Source organism: Rattus norvegicus, chromosome 17 (assembly GCF_036323735.1).
Source record: "Rattus norvegicus strain BN/NHsdMcwi chromosome 17, GRCr8, whole genome shotgun sequence".
Taxonomy (NCBI): Eukaryota; Metazoa; Chordata; class Mammalia; order Rodentia; family Muridae; genus Rattus; species Rattus norvegicus.
The window spans coordinates 58,361,511-58,368,414 of NC_086035.1; the positions used below are offsets into that span (position 1 = coordinate 58,361,511).

The window sequence follows — 6,904 nt, forward strand, 5'->3', positions numbered from 1 at the left end:
CCTCCAGCTCATTAACTTATCTTCTTGCTAACCTAAAAATAGCAACTGTTTACTCAATGCCTAAAACTTTACAACTTTGTCTCTCAAGGGCCAAGATGTCACTGCCATGTTATTTGTGATTCATAAAGCCAGTTTATGAAAAAAACTAGACCCAGAAAGCCCTTTTCCATGTAAAAATATAGAGCATCCGATTTATTGGCTTAAAAATCTTTAATGTTTTGAAGTTAGATAGCTACAATCTGCTTGTGAAAAGTGCTGTCAAAAGGGCTGTGCCATTGGGATATTGTATAATCATAAGCACATAAGAAAATTTCAGTCAGGAAAGGAAACCTGGTTGACCTTTCACACTTGATCTTAGCCAAAAGGCCGAGAAGCGATGGTTGATCTTTCAAAGGGAGCAGATACAACTGTGATATGGTGATGGGCTAGTTATGAAAGTCAGATCATGCATTCTTTCTACTATTGTAATTTTGCTCAGATTCAAGTTTCAAAGCCAGAACCACAGGACTTTGAGATGAGCCTATCTGATCACCAAAGGGAAGATTCAGACTCAAAGGAAAGGGTTCTAGACAAAGATGGCTGGTGGAAAGCCTTGCCTAAGTGAAATAACACACTGTGGAATAAAGCAAATTTGGGCTGCTTGTGGCTCCTGCCAACCAAGGTATCTAACTTTCAGTTTTATCATCCATAAAATGGGCCCTTTGTTCTACCTACTGGATAGGAATATTGAGGAGATTAAGGAGCACTTGGTAAATGTTCATTAAGAGTTCTTTATTCTTTTTTCTAAATTTTGTAATTATATTTATGTACAGAAAGCTTAGTGTACATTTAACCCAGTTTAGTGGGAAGTTCTTTAGCCTTTGCCTCCTCCAGCTTGGCAGTGCGAGCCACAGACTTGGGACCCAGAATGTCGCCTCCCCAGTGGTGGCGGATCTCTTCATATGTTATTATAATTGGTCCTTATGTCTTCTACCAGCTTAGCCAGAGCACCTTTGTCTTCCACTAAACTGTGTGAAGGCATAGCTTCCTGTGGACCAGGCGCCCCAGCCTGGCCCTTCCCTTGACGATGCAGTAGGGCAACCCAATCTATCCACACAGGGCAGGCAGGAAGACCACCAGCTCAATGGTGTCTACATCATGGGCAATCACCACCAGCTGAGCCTTCTTGTTCTCCACCAAGGTGGTGACTGTATTGACTCATGCACTGAGGACAAGTGATCCCTTAGTTGGGACGTCCCCTTTGCCAGGAGCTTTCTTCTCAGCATGGGCCAGTAGCCTTTGCTCCTTCTCCTTCTTTGTCTCTGTCCTATACTTGTGGGCAAGCTTAAGCAGATGGGTAGCTGTTTGCTGGTCCAGGGCCTGGGTAAACTGCTTAATGCCCGAAGGGTACCTTGAGCTCCTTATAGGGGATGGCTCTTTGCTGCTGCAGCCTGATGTAGCGGGGCCATTTGACCAAGCGTGTGAGATCTCTTTTGAGCTGGATGTCCTGCTCAGTGCTGAAGTTCTTGGGCCTTTTCTCAAACAAAGGATTGACCACCTTTTTTGCCTCCTGTTTCTTGACTACAGCAGGGACTGGGGCCACCTTCTCCCTTCTTTCCTTTAGGCATCTTGCTCATCGGGAAGAGAGAGAAAGAAAAGAGAGTTCTTTATTCTTCTTACTTATCCATATAATGATGGATTTGTATGAGGATTTTAATCTCTGAGGCTGCAATCACCAAGAATCTTCCCATTTTTAAACACAACAACAGTTCTTGTGCAGTAAGAGTGCGCGTTTCTTTGTCTCCAGTTCCTGGGACACACAGCCTGTACCAGAACCACACTAAGGCCGACCATTACTGTTTCTTCATGATGTTTGGCCACAGTAGAGCCTTGAAGAGTGTCTCTGGACACTCAGAATAGAAGAAGCCCAAGGTCTTCAGGAATGGGAGATGGCTATACTGGGACATTCTTATTGAGATATTCAAGACCCCAGACTAGAAAGGGGGAAGTCAGGCCATACCTTCGCAGGGAGCACCTCAAGCCCTCACCTGACGAGCATGGTGTGGAGAGCAGTGGGAAGGAGGAGAGCGGATTTGGGCGTCTCACAGGCACTCAGGTCTGACTAGACAAGGGTGTCCCATGGAGGAAGTCCTGAGAAATCATTGCCTGTGTTTGCAGTCCACTGTGACAGAAAGATGAAAGGTACCTGTGGTAGCCACTCTTGATTGCCAACTATACTACATCTGGAATTAACTAGAACTCAAATGGCTGGGCACAACTCTGAGGGATTTTTTTTCTTAATTAAACACTTTGAAGTGGAAAGGCCCACTTCTAATCTGGATCTCTGAGGTGGGAAAATACACCTTTACTCTGGGCCACACCTTCTGCTTGCAGGCTATATGAAGGCCATGAAAGAAGGAAGCTTGATTTCTCTTTCCTGCTTGCTCTCGAAAGTCCACCCCTTTAAAGGCATTACAGCCTACTTGCTTATGATTTTGACATATGCTGAAGACCAACTGAGTGAGACATTCTGCCGAACAACTACAAGATTCTTGAACCTTCCATTGACAGACAGTCACTGTTAGGCTAGCTGAGCCTTAGTTCCCTTAGTATGCTGGCCTGAGTTTCCTCAGTTCCCTGACCCCAGGGCCTTCAGTACCCTCTCCCCAGTTCCCTCCAGTATTCTGACCCAAATTCAGTACCCTGACCCCAGTTCCCTCAGTACTCTGAGCCTGGTTCTCCCTGTTCTGTGCACCATGGACACAGAGGTTCTCGGTGGGTTGCAATAACCCACTGGCAAACCTTTGTCTCCAAAAATATTTACATTATGATTCATAACAGTAGCAAAGTTACAGTTAGGAATTAGCAATGAAAATAATTTTGTGATTGAGGGTTAAAACAACGTGAGGAACTGAAATAAAGGGTGGCATTAAGAAGCTTGAGAACCAGTGGGATAAAGAATGAAAGCAAAGTTAGGCACTCGTGTTCAATATCCCCCACCCTGAAGCAGAAAACACTGCTCATGTTAGCTGCGACTGAGTTTTCTCAACTGTGAAAGGAGCGTATCACAGTGTGTCCTCGTAACGTGGCCCTACTGCATGCATTGTCTTAGGTTAACTGAGTGTATTCCTTTGGCCTAAAAGAACCAACCCAGAGGAAGAAAGAATTACGAATTATGGTTCATGGTTTCATAACCCATCACTATGGAGAAGGGATGGCGAAGGCCAGATGGCATGAGTGTGTGGCTGAGATTTCTTCGTGTTCTAACAGATTATTAGGGAAAGAGCAATTGGGAGAGCACGGGCTTGATCAACTTCTATTAGCCGCGCCCCCCTCCTAACGGCTTCATGGCCTCTTAAAACTATACAACTAGCTGGGGATCAGGCATTTAAAACATGTGGCCATGGAGAGCATTTCAAATTCGAGCCACAGCAACGAGTTAATGACTATGAGTATGTTATTATGTGTAGTGTGCTTAGGCAGTACCTAGCACACAGTTAATTAGGGTAGTATCATTTTTACAGTATCAGATCTCAAACTTAAATGAAGGTATTTTTTTCCACATAAAGGAAAAGGAAGCATTAGATTCTTAGTAGTCACTTAGAAATTGGATTTATTCCTTTCTCTGCCCTAAGTCATAGTCTTGGAACTCCACCTACAAAAGAAAGTAACTAGTTGTTGTTAAGGATAGACCTAGAGTACAGGGGGCTCTGAAGCTCCCTGATGTATAATAGCACAACTTGAACTCTCCAGTAAATTCAGGGGAACTGGATCATTCCATCCACAGACAAGCAAGAAAGGAGAAAGGCTTTTGTGGAGCACTTGATCTGGGCTGTGAAGGCCTGTGCTCGCAACAGCTGCTGGCTCAGTTCTCAGCAGCCTGGCAAAATAAAGTTCAGCCTGAGGTCAAACTCTATTGAAGCTGGCAATGCAACGTAGGCTGCTGTAGCTTGTGATAACCCCAGTGTTTCCTTGGACTTCACTGCTATCCTGCTATCCAAGCTGGCACTGTGCCCTTAGAAGTTGACTCAACATCAGAACCACAAAGCGAAACAAATGAGCACTAGGTAAAGAGACAGCGGCCTTCACTACAGGATGGACCAGCTCCACGGCAGGGGGCCAGGTCCTCACAGTCATGCTTGCCTACAGCTGTGCAGAGGTACCTCGGTGGCTAGACGCATCTTGTTCTCACTTTACGCACTGCCAGGAGCCAGGGTCATGTTATCGCTTAGGGATTGGTTATTGTAGTGATTAATATTAGTGATCAAGAGAAGCACAGAAATCTGCTGCTGAGCACCTTCCTCCGTAGAGCGTCACGGAATGAACACCACGAGAAGAATCTGGTAACACAGAATCCAAACTCAACCAAAAACTATTTTCAGAAAGGAGTCTGAAGAAACAAAACAAAAGCAGCTGGTGTTTTACAGGGAAAACTTAGAAGAAAAACAGTCTTGATGCTGGCTAGTCTAGTATTAGCTTGAAATGAGCAAGAGTCAACTTTGAAGAAGGTACTTCAATTGAGAAAATGCCTCCTGTGGCAAACCTGTGGAGATTTTTTTGGGGGAGTGACGAGGGAAGGCTCAGTTCCCTGTAGGAGAGTCCATCTCTGGCCTGGTGGTACTGGGTGCTATAAGAAAGCAAGATGGGCAAGCCCTTATGGAAAAATCCAGTAATTAGCATGTCTTATGGCCTTTGCTTTGGTTCCTGCCTCAGGTTCCAGCCTTGAGCGTGTGCCCTGACTCCCTGATGAACTGTAACTGGACATGTAAGTGAAATAAACCCTTTCTTCTCCAAGTTGCTTTTGGTCATGTGCTTTATCATAGCAATCAAGTCCCTAACTGAAATAATACCTTTTGATCCCCAGTGAAAAAAAAATTAAGAAAGAGCTGGCCCTTTAATAAAAAAAAAAAACAGATGATTTCTTTTATTGATACCTATAATGAGCAATTACATAGATTTTTTTTAAAAGTCCTTTACTTGGGGCGATATGATCATTCAATGAAATTTAAGTAGTCCAGAGGCCCAAGCCAAAGCAGAGAGAATAAAATGAAATGTGTACTTACTTAAGGGTCTGTGTTGTGTATTCATGCCTCTGACTTACGGAAGGTGAGGACACCACAAATTTCTGTGGATGACTTGTGACTCATCTTCTATTTGATTTTAAACGTAGGCATTACTAGAGAACAGAGGACACAAAGGATGCCAACTGCTGTCTCCTTTTCAGAATAGTCTCATCCGACATGGTCTCTGCTCTAGGTTTCGTCCTATCTATCTGTAGAACCGGTGATCTGGGACGACACGAGTCCGCATTCTCATGCCACTGTGTGCCAAAAAATGCCTGGAAGGACGGAAAGGATGCTCAATGGTTAGCGTGAGCACAAACTGTTAACGATTTGCCCTGCGTTTTTGTTTCTTTATTTGTTTTAAACAATTATATCATCTCTTCAATATTTGTACAAGGCTGAGTGAAGCCCTTACTCATGGAGCATTAAAAATTCATGAAGCACTATCATTTAATCATATTTTTATGAACGAATCTGTCCTTTATGAGCGAATTGTGCCAATTGTGTCAATTGTATCCATTCAGCATTAGCCTCATTCTTGGAGATGCTAGGAGTTGATGTGTAGTCCTTGGAGCACAAGATTAGTGTAAAAGCTCTTGGAAGCCCTATGTTTTTGTTCTACTTCAAGAATCACGATCAATTGGATTAAACTTTTAATAGCTGACTGGGGCAGGTGCCTTCCAGACACACTCATACTAACACATCTTCAATCCAACTTCTGCTTCTGATTGCAACTAAACTCTTTGTGGAGATCAAGTGTCAGGATGCTACAAACAAGAATGCAACACGATTCTACAATCCCAGCCCTTGGTATCTTGTTCTGATTATCAGGCTAGTCTTAAACTTGCCATTCTCCTGCCCTAGCTCCCCAAATCTGAATATTACGGAATACTCCCATTATATTTATAAAACTCAATCTAAATTTGTTGAAAAGTCTTCTGTCTAGCATCTTTTCTTCTTGAACTGTGCCTTCAAGCTTGGCAAGCTCCGTAAGGTGCATCTTGAACTGAGCATTCTTGGAAATATATCCAGGTTAGAAGTGCTTTCTTTTTTATTTATTTATTTATTTTTTTTTTTGGTTCTTTTTTTCGGAGCTGGGGACCGAACCCAGCGCCTTACGCTTCCTAGGCAAGCGCTCTACCACTGAGCTAAATCCCCAACCCCTAGAAGTGCTTTCTTACATCAACACAGATAGGCTCCCTAAACAGAATCTCCATGCTTACTTTAAGGAGAACACTGCTTGAAATTCTTTTTTCGGTGACCTCATCGCTCTCCTTACCTGTTGCAAGCCACAGTCTTCTCCACTGATTTGCTGTTTGACTATAACTGTGTGAGCTTTACACTCACCATAGTCTAAAACCAAAAACCAAGGGAATTGAGTTGCATGACTTGTTACAACAGCATGGAAGGCACATCAAAGGAAAGCTAGTTCCTTTTGGTCAAAAGACTGGAATCTACTTCTGTGAGGAGACATGTCGTTGTCTCTCTCTCTGAAAAGTTAATCTAGTTGGGCCTGTCAACTACCTGGCCAAGGGACCACAAATAAGAAAGGTTGATTCTTCTAACGCCGTGCTGAGGAGATGGAACAAATAATTATCGCTTAAATGAAACAATTTACAGCTTTCATAGTCTGGGGGCTAATCTTAATCTCTAGCAAAATTGTCCTCAAGAACTTTCTAAGTCTGTTCTTAAATTATTCGATTAATAAGACGAGGGACCCTGTAAGGGAACCTCAACTTCCCTAGTAACATGTGGTACCACAGATGAGACTCCCCCAAAGTGTCAGTAACTCGCTAGACAGAAAAGACACTGTCAATTATGGGTAAAGTCTTGTAATTAAGAACGAAGTTCTCTGAGTTCAG

General features: G+C 43.3%; 1 pseudogene; it reads right to left on the reverse strand.

Moving 5' to 3' along the window:
• Positions 1–227: 227 nt before the first annotated feature.
• LOC120098025 (U2 spliceosomal RNA) lies at positions 228–378 on the reverse strand (annotated as a pseudogene).
• Between the last annotated feature and the right edge of the window lie 6,526 nt (positions 379–6,904).